This window comes from Diabrotica virgifera, chromosome 7, assembly GCF_917563875.1.
Source record: "Diabrotica virgifera virgifera chromosome 7, PGI_DIABVI_V3a".
Classification (NCBI taxonomy): Eukaryota; Metazoa; Arthropoda; class Insecta; order Coleoptera; family Chrysomelidae; genus Diabrotica; species Diabrotica virgifera.
This window is the reverse complement of record NC_065449.1, coordinates 230,239,289-230,253,642: the sequence shown is the minus strand read 5'-3', so window position 1 is coordinate 230,253,642 and position 14,354 is coordinate 230,239,289. Positions and strand designations below refer to the sequence as shown.

Below are 14,354 nucleotides of genomic sequence, written 5' to 3'. Positions count from 1 at the left end.
CCATAAAAACTCTTTATACTGCAGCCGACAGCGACAGCATGTGTCCTGTTCTAGGTACTTGAATTTCGACGCATGGTGAGAGATAAGTCCTCCTTAGCGTGAGACTTATTGAAAAACATTTCGTGTGCAAAATACGTTTCACTTTCACCCATCACGACAGGGTCGGACCCGGCAACATTTAGACGGTGACTTTGAGACTGTTTCACCGTAATTCCTGGATACTTCAGACAGGATGTGCCCCGTCTTAATCCTGAACTTTCTATTAATTAGGTAGAACGAGAGAATGCATGTCATTGCCTTGCTGTATCCATGTTGGCTCATTGTCAAATACCTTACTAACGTCTAGGAATGCAGTAGTAGTGTATTTCTTCTGGTTGATTCCTTCTGTGATGTATTCGGTAAACCTTAACACTTATAGCTCGTCGGAGTGTTCAGTTCTGAAATAAAATTGTGCTTTCGGTATCATGCCTATCTATTGCTTCAGACTCTTCTTTTAACCTAGCTAGTATTACTCCTCTCTGCAACCTTGCTTATTGATGTTGATTTTTCCTGCTTTCCGAACACTGTCACTTGTGCTTCTTTCCATTTCTTAGGAAATCTTCTTAGTCTGAGTATCGCATTTATGGTTTGAGTGCCCTGTTCGTGACCCTATCTAGTCCTGATGCTTTTTTGCTTTTAGGTACTTATTTAATTATTCTGTTGACTTCTCAGGAAGTGTGAGTTAATGGTAGTTTTTCATCGCTTTGGTTTTTTTCTCCGTGTAGTGGTAGCGTACTTGTTCTGTAGGATTACTAATTATAGACCAAGAGGCAGCGCTGAAAAATCTCTTTGAATTTACTAAAGCTAGATTTTTCACAGTTGATTACTGTGAGTGTGTAGAGAAACATACTATGGTCGGTCAAGCGAAACGTAGAGCAGGGGTTACTGAGAGGGTATCAAAGTTGCTTTCCTACGAAGGTAATTATTTCCATTTACTAAGCATGAAAATCAGTACACACATTCTAAATTAAATATAAATAAAATTTAATATAGTCGGTCAGCTGTATGACGGGACAGAGCCGGTCGGTCGGCCTCAATAGTCGATTGAGGAAATGAAGCATTTTGGCTCGCAATTTTTTCGTCCAGCATGGATTTACTTGAAATTTTCATAGAAGGTAGGGAATAGTCCAAGGATCATTTTCTATATCATGCCGCTATCATACGCTAAAACCTTGGGGTGGTTGCAACCCCATCTCGGGCGTGGGAATTTTTTATTACATTTTAACCATGTAATTCGATGGAAAAAGTGATTCTAAGAAAGAAATGTTTTTTACATTTTCTTCGTAAAACTAATATTTTTCAGTTTTTCGACGAAAAAATCGACTTTTTTAGAGGGTTTTTTGAGAATACCTCGAAAAATATGCATTTAATCAAAAAAACTGTAGATATCAAAATTGTATCTTTTAGTAACACAAACCAAATTCTTTTCCTATATCATTAAAACCAATACAAACCGAGATACGGCATGTTAAAGGTTAACTTTTTTCGTCAAATGCATAATTTGAAATATTCAAAGCCAAATACATAATGGGAAAAATTTGCATTTTTCGAGGAAAACTTAAATAATCTTTTTTCAAGTATAGGTACAATTAGACCTTTCAAAAAAAAAGTAATAAAAACTTTCTAGCATGAAAATTAAGCGACTTACAAAAAAATGTAGTCACCTGCTTTTCTCTACGAAAAAATCAGTGAAAACAACCCCCTAACTACCTTCCTAATTCAAAATTGGTCTTCACCTTTCTGTAGTTCATTTTATATTTATATTATCAATACACTCAAGGAGTTTGACCTATTCAAAATGCCTAATTTTGGAAAAATTGGAGTTTAAAGAAAAATTGATTTTTTGCAATTTGGTATTTTTCACCTTTTACTTCAAAATATCTCCGAAAATACTGAAGATATGAACAAAATTATAAACTACTAAATTGTAGCTTTTTAATGAATAAAATTACCCTGTGCATATATTTTCATTACAAACACCTCCTTATTCGAACCCTTTAAACCCGCCCCAATTAAAAACTAAGGCATCTTACGGAATTTTATTTACACAGTCTTATAGCTCTTTAAAAATCCTACAAAATCATTTTTGAGGGGTCTCATTACTGAGAGGGTATCAAAGTTGCTTTCCTACGAAGGTAATTAAATCCATTTACTAAGGCTGAAAATCAGTACACAGTGAGATATAATATTTTTCCACAATTAGGCATTTTAAATAGGTCAAACTCCTTAAGTATATTAATAATATAAATATAAAAGGAACTACAGAAAGGTGAAGACCAATTTTAAATTAGGAAGGTAGTTAGGGGGTTGTTTTCACTGATTTTTTCGTAGAGAAAAGCAGGTACCGAAATTTTTTTGATTATAAGTCGCTTAATTTTCATGCTAGAAACTTTTTATTATTTTGATTTTTAAGGTCTAATTGTATACTTGAAAAAAGATTATTTAAGTTTTCCTCGAAAAATGCAAATTTTTCCTACTATTTGGCTTTGAATATTTCAAATTATGCATTTGACGAAAAAAGCTAACCTTTAACATGCCCTATCTCGGTTTGTATTGGACTTAAAGATATTATTGGAAAAGAATTTGGTTTGTGTTACTAAAAGATACAATTTTGATATCAGTTTTTTTGATTAAATGCATATTTTTCGAGGTATTCTTAAAAACCCTCTAAAAAAGTCGATTTTTTCGTCGAAAAACTGTTATTTTCAAGCGCGAATAACTCGAAAAATCTTAGTTTTACGAAGAAAATGTAAAAAACATTATTTTCTTAGAATCACTTTTTCCATCGAATTACATGGTTAAAATGTAATAAAAAATTCCCACCCCCAAGATGGGGTGGCAACCACTCCCAAGGTTTTAGCGTATAATAGCGGCATGATATAGAAAATGATCCTTGGACTATTCCCTACCTTCTGTGAAAATTTCAAGTAAATCCATGCTGGACGAAAAAATTGCGAGCCAAAATGCTTCATTTCCTCAATCGACTATTGGAGCCGACCGACCGGCTCTGTCCCGTCATACAGTTGACCGACTACAATAACTTTTATTTATATTTAATTTAGAATGTGTGTACTGATTTTCAGCCTTAGTAAATGGAAATAATTACCTTCGTAGGAAAGCAACTTTGATACCCTCTCAGTAACCCCTGTTCTACGTTTAGCTTGACCGACTGCAGTATGTTTCTCTATACACTCACAGTAATCAACTGTGAAAAATCTAGCTTTAGTAAATTCAAATAGATTTTTCAGCGCTGCCTCTCCGTCTATTATTCTTTTAGTATAAATAAATGCACTAAATCTGATCATTTAAAATCAAAACATTCTTGAGTTAGACCTCCAAATAGTCTTAACTTCCTTGTTAACTATTTAGATAAGTTAGACAGAGGTCTTTCACACCCTGAATTTTGTTTTGCAATTTGTTTGAAATAAGAAAAAATAAACCTGCAGCAGGTATGAGTAACCCTGTTTCGATTTCCCAAGTTTACTGCATTTTAAAAATGATAGCATTAAATATTGCAAACGAGTTTGGGGTCTTTATCTTAGTTTATTTTTGTTTCTTAAGTTGATCACGCATCTCGAACTTTTTGTACATTAAAAAAACCCGAAGGATGTCAGGTCAAATAAGTAGTATCAACCATTTATAAAATTAGAAAAAAGCTCCCAACTCATATCTTTTTTTAAATTTAGCTTAAATGCCTCGACAACTAAGGCCATTGGCATTTAAAACTCATGTCTTAAAAACATACATTTTGTTGAATCGACAAAGGCTAAAACAAACTGAATATAGTACATATTTACATGAAACGAAACCACAATTGTTTAATGAGCATCACATTTTATCACAAAAAATTTATATAGAAATTATTTATAATCAATTTGCTATTACACGTAAAATAAAAGACGTTCTTAATTTAGCTTCTGAATTTCCAAGATTAATTTTTATCTAAAGATAAAAAATTAGACAATTATTTGTACAAAAAAAATTTATACAAAAAAAACCGGTAAAAAAGTAATTGGAAGTTGATTCAAAAGTCAACAATATAATGTAAATATTTTATGGTTATGTGTCTACTTGTTATCGGTACAATCATCTGGTTTTATACCTGACCTCTTCGAATTGAAAAATCATTGATCTGATTAACAACACTTAGATATTTTTTACAAATTTGAATGTCGACATACTGATTTCGAGGAATCTGGTCGTGGGATCCAAAGAATTCATCCAAGTTGAAGTTAGAGGAAATTGATCCAGTTTCTAGTTTTTCTGTTATGTCTCATAAGTTCATTATTAAGCAAGAAACCCATTATGAACGGCCAGCACGGCACAGCCCGGCACGGCACAGCACAGGCCGGCCCGTCCAAAAACCCATTTGTAACGGCCAGCGCGGCACGGCACCGGAAAAATGATCATTTGCCATAAATGATAATGTATTTTTATTAATAAAATATATACAGAGAGGGGCTAAATTATCGAATAAATTCATTTTCTCTAAAATGGACGGCTTTGGAAGAAAATACCAAAACAGGTCTATTTTTACTTTTAAATTACAATTTTTTGGCATATACAGTGGAACCTCGATTATCCGTCACCTCTGTTAACCGTCAGGGTCCATTAAGTTATATTGTATACACAAGTAAAAATTGAGTCATCAATTCATTTTGTTTGAGCATTGCGATAAGCCAAACGAAATTCATTGAAATGTACACGTGCAGTTATGCCAACACCGCATTTTTTTATGTAAATAATTTTTGTTCTTATTCAGGGCTCTGGATTAAATTTCAATTTAAATAGGTAATGATAAATGATACCATACTTTTAGAGTTCTATTTTTAGAATCGCAAGCCGAAAATAAAAATGTACATCACACAAATTATTAGTTAATATCTGTGTGTCACCATAACAGTATGATTTTTATTTTTTTAATGTTCTGTTAACCGTCTTCTCGATTATCCGTCATACCCTTGGTCCGGTGCCCTGACGGATAATCGAGGTTCCACTGTATTTCATACTAGAGACGTCATTCATCTGAGCTTAATGATGTAATCGATGATTTTTTTAAATGGGAATAGGGGTTGTGTGGCATCTCATTTGAAAGGGTGTTCAATCCTCTATTCAGTAATATAAACAATAATATCATTATTTATACAGGGTGGCCAAAACAATAATTTTTAAATTACATTAATTGACGCAAAAAGAAGAATGTATGTAATTTATTTAACTCAAAATACATTGTACTGCTGTCAGTAAATAGAAAAAAATGTTTATTTCACAAATAAACATTTCGTTTCACTTAAATTAAATCACAAACAGCCTCCCACCTACCTCTTGACAGTTTGAACATTTAATTTAAGCGAAAAGCAATGTTTTTTGCCAAATAAACATTTTTTTCTATTTTCTGACATCATTAGAAAGTATTTTGAGTTAAATAAATTGCATACATTCTTCTTTTTTCGTCAATTAATTTAATTAAAAAAGTATTTTTTGGCCACAAATGAGATGCCACACGACCCATATTCCCATTTAAAATAATCATAGATTACGTCATCACGCTCAGATGGATAACGTCACTAGTATGAAATATATGCCAAAAAATTGTAATTTAAAAATAAAAATCGACGTGTTTCGGGATTTTTCTCCAAAGCCGTCCATTTTAGAGAAAATGAATTTATTCCATAATTTAGCCCATCTCTATAATATGTAGGAGAAAAATGTTATGTATTGTTTTAATTTTATTTTAGAAACGCATCATGTCATCTATGATATATTTTAAAAACTATCGTAAAATAAAAGTTTTTAAAAGACATAAACTACACAATTTTAATGAATATATCATGTTAAAAAAACGAATTCATGGTTAAAAGATAATGTACGTACCTGTCCATTGATCAGAATGTTCGGATATTTGTACCTATGCATTGTCCTTTTTCTTGCTATCGTGATAACCTGGGTCCGATGCATCATACAAAAATGGGTATTCTCTGACACTCTCAATTAAAAGTTCGTCCGTATTATTTCAAAAGAAACAACGCGCTTTCAATTAAAAAATCAACAATATAATATTTTATAACAATTATGACACACTGGCGCCGACTGGCCGTTCCTGGCCGTTCGACTCCAACGGATTTTATTCTACTCGGAGAATTTCGGCCGTTCCGTTTGCGTGCTGGCCTGTGCCGGGCCGGGCTGGCTGTTCATAATGGGTTACGTTGCATTTAAAACTATACAAATGAATTTGGACTGTCCTGTGCCGTGCCGGGCTGTGCCGGGCTGTGCCGTGCTGGCTGTTCATAATGGGTTTCTTGCTTTACTATATGGATCAGAATATTTGTATTCTACTTTGTATTTTTAGTGCAAAGACACCAAGAAAAGCAATATATTGTTTGAAGGTATATCCAATGCAAGTCGTTCAAAAGACTTTCTCACTTCCGATATAATAGACCATTGGAAAGATACAGAGATTCATATTGAGCCCAGTACCCTTTTATACATAGTTCCACTGTATTTGGTTATTTCCTGCCAAATAGGTCTTACTCCATTTTTAAGTCATTCTCTGACTGTTAAGACATTATAGTCCAGGGCGGATCTGTTTTGAGATGGACGTTGAGAGGTGACTCAATTTTTTTTGCAGAAATTGCTTGAAAATAACTCAAATAATAATATTTGGGTTATCCTCCCACTCAAAATGGTCCGGAACATTGTTTAAATAATCAAAATGTCAAAATATGAAGGAAAAATTCGATTTTTTATTGGCTTTTTGATTATAACTTTAAAACTATTCATTTCTAAGAAAAGTTGTACTAACATAAAAGTTGCGTAATTAAATTTCCTACAATATAGAATTGGTTAAAAATTTAAAAAATAGTCACCCTTGTTGCAAAATAGCAATAATTGCGAAAAAAAACCATACAAAAACAAGTATTCGCATTTTACGTTTTTCAACCATTTATGCTATACTTAGGACCTTCATATTTTACCCAGAAAAACTTTATGATATATTAAAACAACACTGTAAATTTCATTAAGATCGGTTTAATAGATTTTGCAAAATATATTTTGCAATCCAGCTTTCGCAACAAAAATTCATTTTTTTTAATGTTGCAGGACTGAAAATAAAGCAGATAGCAAGTTGAATTTTTTTTGCTTATAGAAGTGTACCGTACCTTTCATTTGCAATTTGCAAAATTAAAATCGATTAATTACCACGGCGTCAGGAAATTTTTTAAATAAACATTAATTTTTGGTGCTACGCGCAGGACAGCGGTGTTCGATTCACACAAGTTGATTTCCACCAAAATTTCTTCCAATCTTTATCTAATATATTATTTTCTTACTCTATATTTTGTTGTATTTTAATATTTTAATTCCACAAACATCAAACTAATTTTATTATTGTTTGTGAAATATTGTTTAAATAATTGCATATGTTTAAAAATAATAAACTTTTATTCTCTAAGTTAAAATATATGAACAAAGAAAGTTTTTGCTAAAAAAGTGTTATTTCAAAGGATAGAAGAGTATGTGTTTTTATTTTGCAATAAAAAAATTTATTTATTTATATCGAAATGTAATAAAAATTAAAATGTATCAATCATTATCAAAGGTCATTGGAATGCCCAATCAGAGCAAACTATCCGCTGTCCTGCGCGAAGCACCAATAATTAATGTTTATTTAAAAAAATTCCTGACGCGGTGGTAGTTAATCGATTTTAATTTTGCAAATTGCAAATGAAAGGTACAGTACACTTCTAGACGCAAAAAACATTTCAACTTGCTATCTGCTTTATTTTCAGTCCTGTAACATTTTGAAAAAATGAATTTTATTTGCGAAAGCTGGAATGCAAAATTTATTTTGCAACATCTATTGAACTGATCTTAACGAAATTTACAGTGTTGTTTTGCTGTATCATAAGGTTTTCCTGGGTGAAATATAAAGGTCCTAAGAGTACCATAAATGGTTGAAAAACGTAAAATGCAAATACTTGTTTTTGTATGGTTTTTTTGGAATGATTGCTATTTTGCAACAAGCGTGACTATTTTTTAAATTCTTAACCAATTCTGTATTGCAGGAAATTTAATTACGCAACTTTTATGTCACTACAACTTTTCTCAGAAATGTATACTTTTTAAAGTTATAATCAAAAAACGAAGAAAATAATCGAATTTTTACTTCATATTTTGACATTTTGATTATTTAAACAATGTTCCGGACCATTTTGAGTGGGAGTTTAACTCAAATATTATTATTTGAGTTATTTTCAAGCAATTTCTGCAAAAAAATTTGAGTCCCCTCTCAACGTCCAAATGTACTAATATTTTTACAGATGGGCCCTGGTCTATTATCCTTCTTTTGACTCTTTATTTATGACTTATTTTTTCGGTTACGTTCTTCAAGCTAACACTGGCTCTCCTTCGCTGTCTCTCTTTCTCTCTCTCCCTCCCTCTCTACTCTATGGCGCTACAGCCCAAGTCGGTCCCTGGTCTTCCCTAGCATCCGCCTGCTAGCATGCCATTCCTTGGCTAGTCTCTTCCAGTTATTTCCCCTCAATATCTCTTTAGCTGACATGACCTGAATTTATAGCTGACATGAGGCTGTAATTCGTTCAGAGCATCTTGGAATTCTTTTAATGTTCATTTACCACAATGTTCCCCTTTAGCAATTTCTCGGAATTCTATTCGAGATCGCACTGTGCAGTTTTTGCATTCTTTCGAGCTAGGCTCGAGCAAGTTTTCTGGCCAACTTCAGATTCCATAGTATCTTTTTCCTTTTTGTGGTCAGTTGTGGAAAATCGATTTCTTGATGTATTGATTTCTTGGATCTTAGCCAAACATTGGAACAGCCAAAAGAAAAAGCACTTGCACAGGAGTGTAACTTCTATGTGGTGAATACACAAAAAACTTATATCGCTCAAACTGGTAGAACCTTTAACAAAAGTATAGCAGAACATAAAATGGCTAAAAATGAACTTCCAGCAAGTAACCGTCGAATCTACCACTTATTCTCATTTTTTATGATAGAATGCTGTTTTTTCTTTCTACATATTAAATAATTCATTAGCTACAGTGACATACTCATTGCTGGTCTTACAATAGTCTTACCGAATTTATTTCTTAGTTTTATTGTCATTTTTTGTCATAATACCCCACTTGCTTAGTTTCATTTCGTCCATTCTACTTTGACTCTACTGCCCACATCTCATGTTCACCTTCATATTTCTCCGTTACTGTTTACCTAATCTTTGGAGATCATTAATTTCATCATCTACTCATATCCTGTTTGGAGTAGTAATCTCGTCCTAAAGTACTTAAACATTTCCGAGAATAAATATTTCTAAAAAAACAACAGAATGCTATACTAAAGAGTAGGTATGCAATCTTGTACCTTTGATTATAAAATTAGATTACCTAGTTGTTATTTTATAAAAAACGGTTATAGATCTGTGACTTGATGATTGATTTGTCTAATTAATAAAGATAATATTTTCAATTCTAGGATTACAGGAAATTGAATTTATTGAAACAATTTATCATGTATATCAAATTACTTCTCAGATTTCTCTAGAATTGTACTTGAACTTTTATATTTCCGTAGAGTGTACATTGTACACATAGAGTATACCTACATATCCCGTCTTTCGGTACATTTTTAAATTGAGATTCTAAGATAAAAAAAATGCTGTAAAAGAATGTACATATTAAATGATAAAAATGCCTTTGAGAACGATTAAAATATGTTATTCGAAATACACTCTAATCACTATGGTTTGAATCTGCAAGAAGTTAGGGAGGAAAAAATTATAGCCAAGAAATTTAATCATTTTTTTTTGAGATGTTTAGTCTCCATCGTGTAGTAGTTGTAACCCTTACAAAGGTTATTGGCTAGCTCAGCCTGGCGTAGGTCCTGTGCTGCGGCATTATCGAAATGCCTCCCACTTTTTCAGGTAAATATTTTCATACATGAAATGCCTCCCAGGTACAATCGAAATGCCTCAGTTTCGTTAATCATTTAGGCTGATATTTTGTCTATTTAATCTCTGTATAATGAGAAAATGTTGCCAGATCATAATTTAAATAGGTACTACCTATCTAAATATTTTTTTACTTCAAGATAAAAAGTCATTTTCATAATATATTATTATCTTGCTTTTAAATATATAGACGAATGTTTTAAAATTAATTGTCCTGTATCCCCTAAAGTAATATCTTCAGACTTTGAAATTTCCATTCATAATAGTATCCGTATGGCATTTCCTGAAGCAGCAGATCTTCGTGCATGTCGTTTTCATTTGGGTCAGGCATGGTATAGAAAGGTTCAAGCACTGGGCTTACCTCCATAATACCAGAAAAAAGGTGTTGACTTAACTGAAATTTGTGTTTCATTCTTACATCATGAAGTTGTGAGCGATTTTTTTGCTATAGATTTGGCAGAAATTAAACCAGTCGATGGAAGAGTCACCCAGTTTTGTGATTAGCTTGTTGATAATTACATATCTGAAAATTCGACATTTCCTCCACATCTTTGGGCTGAGCACTCTTCATCCTTACAAAGAACCACAAACCCATGCGAAAGTTTTCATTGCAAGTATAATTCTTCTTTCTGGTGCCCTCATCCTAACATTAATAATTTTATTGATATAATTTTACAATTTCAAATAAATACCTACATTAAAATGAATTCTGTTTCGACACCAACAAAAATTGTTGCAGAAAGTACAGCAAAAATAAATTTTCCAAATGAAAAAATTTTAGAATTAAGAGAATGTAAAATAAATAGATTAGAATTTGTCAAAATAGTACCTATCATATAAATTTAGGAAAAATATTTTGTAACTTTATATTTCTATACACATTTTGTAATATTTTCCAAATAAGTTTTTTGTGATGTTATTTTTAATAAATTTATAAAATACTTTTTATGTTTTTATATTTTTTATCAAATTATTAATAACAAAAAATAATGGCTATTATATTATAATGGTTATAAAACTAATTATATATGTATAAGTTAGTTGAAATTTATAAATACTGCCTAGTGTCAATAATGTTTAATACATAAATGTTGAAAATAAAATAAATTAAATAACAAAATACCAATTTTACCAAAAATGTATAAAAGGACGAAGATGTGGCAACGTCTCACCTTCACATAACGATTAGACGCATGTAAGTTATTTTGAGCTTGGGAGGCAATTCGTATGTGACCTTTTTTGCGACAGGTAAGAAACCCTTCTTCGGGAGGCATTTCGTATGCGCCCCTGTGCTGTGCAACAATGAATCAATTAAATCAAAATTCAAAAGTAACTTCACATATTCATTTATTGACCCTGGTAAATCAATCAGATACACATTATTGCTATTTAATATACTAAAGAAAGGAAATTGAAGATTATTAACAAAATAAATTTATTGTCAAGGAAACTAATTTGTTCAGTAGCACTTTGTTACGCCTGACTGCGAGAGGGCTACTTATCTTTTGCGTCCGTCGAGGGATCTCCGTTGCCGTCTTCAGGTCTTGGAGGGACTTCGGCTCCACGTAGCCTCTGTTGACTGGAAGTGTTCGGATGCAGGCATAATATCTACAACAAGAAGTTTTTCCCAACTTATTTGGGTCGCTGGGGAGAGCCTATTCCCATGCTGTATGCATAAAGTACAATCTAGCCGTCGTTCTGCACCGGTGCCGACGCAACTACAATAAGGGCCTGCATTGCGTCGGCACCGGTGCAGAACGGCGGCTAGATTGTACTTTATGCATACAGCATGGGAATAGGCTCTCCCCAGCGACCCAAATAAGTTGGGAAAACTTCTTGTTGTAGATATTATTTCATATGTTTTACTTGTTTCAAGTTTTATTCGGAAGAAAAACAAATTATATGAAGGCACTCATTTTTAAGTGGTTAACATATTGGAGAAAAACTAGTACTAACGAATTTATTTGATGGTCGCTAATTACAATAAATAGTTCGGGTTTTAGAAAATTATTATTTGAAGTACTTTAGAGGAATAGGACAGGAAGCTAGAACAATTGAAGTGCTGAATTTAGTTTTTGAATAGCGAATGGGGTCTTAATTTGAAAGGAAAGACTACAGAATGAAATGTAAACTAAAACGAAAAGGCTGGGAACGAAAATTAACTCAGATGTCAAAGAAACAAAATGAAGAGAAAATCTATATATGAGAAGTAAAACACAAAGGAAGACAGTAGGAGAAACTATAGAAAGGAGATGAAACATTGTAACGTTAAAGATTCTTCCTCGGCTTCGCTTGTCTGCCCGTGGTCTCTACTCAAGCAATTTTTTTGTCCACCTATCATCATTCATTCTTGCAAAATGTCCCGCCTATCTCCGTTTTTGCCTTACAAATTTTTTGTAATACGTTCGATAATGTCTTCCATTCGGTTCGTCTTCGAATTTCCTCGTTTCTTGTTCTATTTCTCAAGCTTCTTCCAAGTATTTAGTCGAGGAAATAAAACTGACAAAAATGGCAAAACCTCGCAGTTTTTTCGTCCAGCATCGATTTGTACAAAAATTGTACGCTTTTTTTTAAGGGTGAGCACTACCCCTAATTGTAAAAAATTATGAAATAACATTTTAAACTTTAATATTGTCAATTGGTCCTTATTAGGTACAGTAGGAAAAATGAAAGAATACCCATGAACGAACATATAAAACACGCTGTATTTTCCTGTCACCGTGTCACACAAAAAATTGGCCAGCGCAAGTACATGTAATAATTATTGTTACATGTACTTGCACTGGACAATTTTCTTTGTGACACGGTAACAGGAAAATACAGCGTGTTTTATATGTTCGTCCATGGGTATTCTTTCATTTTTCCGACTGTACATAATGATTGTTTTATGCTTTAAAATATACTATTATAATATTTCAACCCTTAAAACCACCCTTGTTGGAGCTATATATAAAAAATTTACTTATCCTAAAAGAATAATTTCGCCTTGCATCGATTTACATAAAAATTTGGGATTAGGATCATCTCACCCTGTACTTCATATTCTATATCATGCTTAAGGGCGTTGATTATTTTTAGGGGTGTAACCTACCTCTTATTGTCAAAAATTTTACAAAAACATTGTAAACTTTAATATTGGTAAAATTTGGTTTTCATTGGTTAAAAAATGATTGTTTTATACTTTAGGATATAATATCATAATATTTCAACCCTTAAAAACCACCCTTATAACATTACAATTTTTATAAGAAGATAATTTAATAGATCTATACAGAAAAAAAAGTAGAATTATAGATGTTGTTCTGACGCTATTTCCTTGTGGCATTTTTATGATTAATTATTTATATGGGAAATAAGCCACAATTAAAATGAAAAAAATAATTTTATTAACGTTTCGACGCCCAAATCGGGTGCCGTTGTCAAAATACAAAATATTACTAAATAAACAAAAATGTTGTTGCTAAGCAAAAAAATTCTTCTAATAATTTATTTAATCTGACTCAGTTAATAAAATTATTTTTTTCATTTTAATTGTGGCTTATTTCCCATATAAATAATTAATCATAGAATTATAGAATTACAAAAACATTTATTTACTCAAAAATACGAATTTACAAATATGTACAAATATAAATACAAATAGTTTTTTAGTCATCTTCCAGTATACGAAGCGGTTCTGTGGTATTATACATACATTGAAAATGATCCACAAGCGGACTATTCGAATTTTTCGAAAAAAAATCGTTTTATGAACATAGATCCTTCATTTCTGCCGATAAAAAGTTTTTTCAAAAATGATTTTGTAGGATTTTTGAAGAGTTATAAGACTGTGTAAACTAAATTCCTTTAGATCCCTCAATGGGCTGGGTTTAAAAGGCTCGAATAAGGGGGTGTTTGCTCGTAATTAGAGGTTTTAAACAGCTATGTCTCGCTAACTGTTCACTCTAATGAAAATCTATGCACAAGGGAATTTGACTTATTAAAAAAAGCTACAATTTAGTAGTCCAAGATTTTTTCGTATCTCCAGTATTTTCGGAGATATTTTGAAGTAAAAGGTGAAAATAGGAAATTGCAAAAAATCAGTTTTTCTTTAAACTCCAATTTTTCTAAAATTAGACCTTTTAAATAGGTCAAAATTCTTGGGTGTGATAATACACATATAAAAGGAATTACAGAAAGGTGAAGACCAATTTTTAATTAGGAGGGTAGTTAGGGGGTTGTTTTTACTGATTTTTTCATAAAGAAAAGCAGGTACCGACCTTTTTTTGATCATAAGTCGATTAATTTTCATGCTACAAGATTTATATTATTATTATTTTTTGAAAGATCTAACTGTATACTTAAAAAAAG

At 32.0% G+C, this 14,354-nt stretch overlaps 1 protein-coding gene across 1 annotated transcript in view; it reads left to right on the top strand.

The window, feature by feature from the left end:
• LOC114344106 (glutamine--fructose-6-phosphate aminotransferase [isomerizing] 2) overlaps window positions 1-14,354 on the top strand; it is a 165,525-nt gene that overhangs the window by 29,831 nt on the left and 121,340 nt on the right. The window lies entirely within an intron of this gene.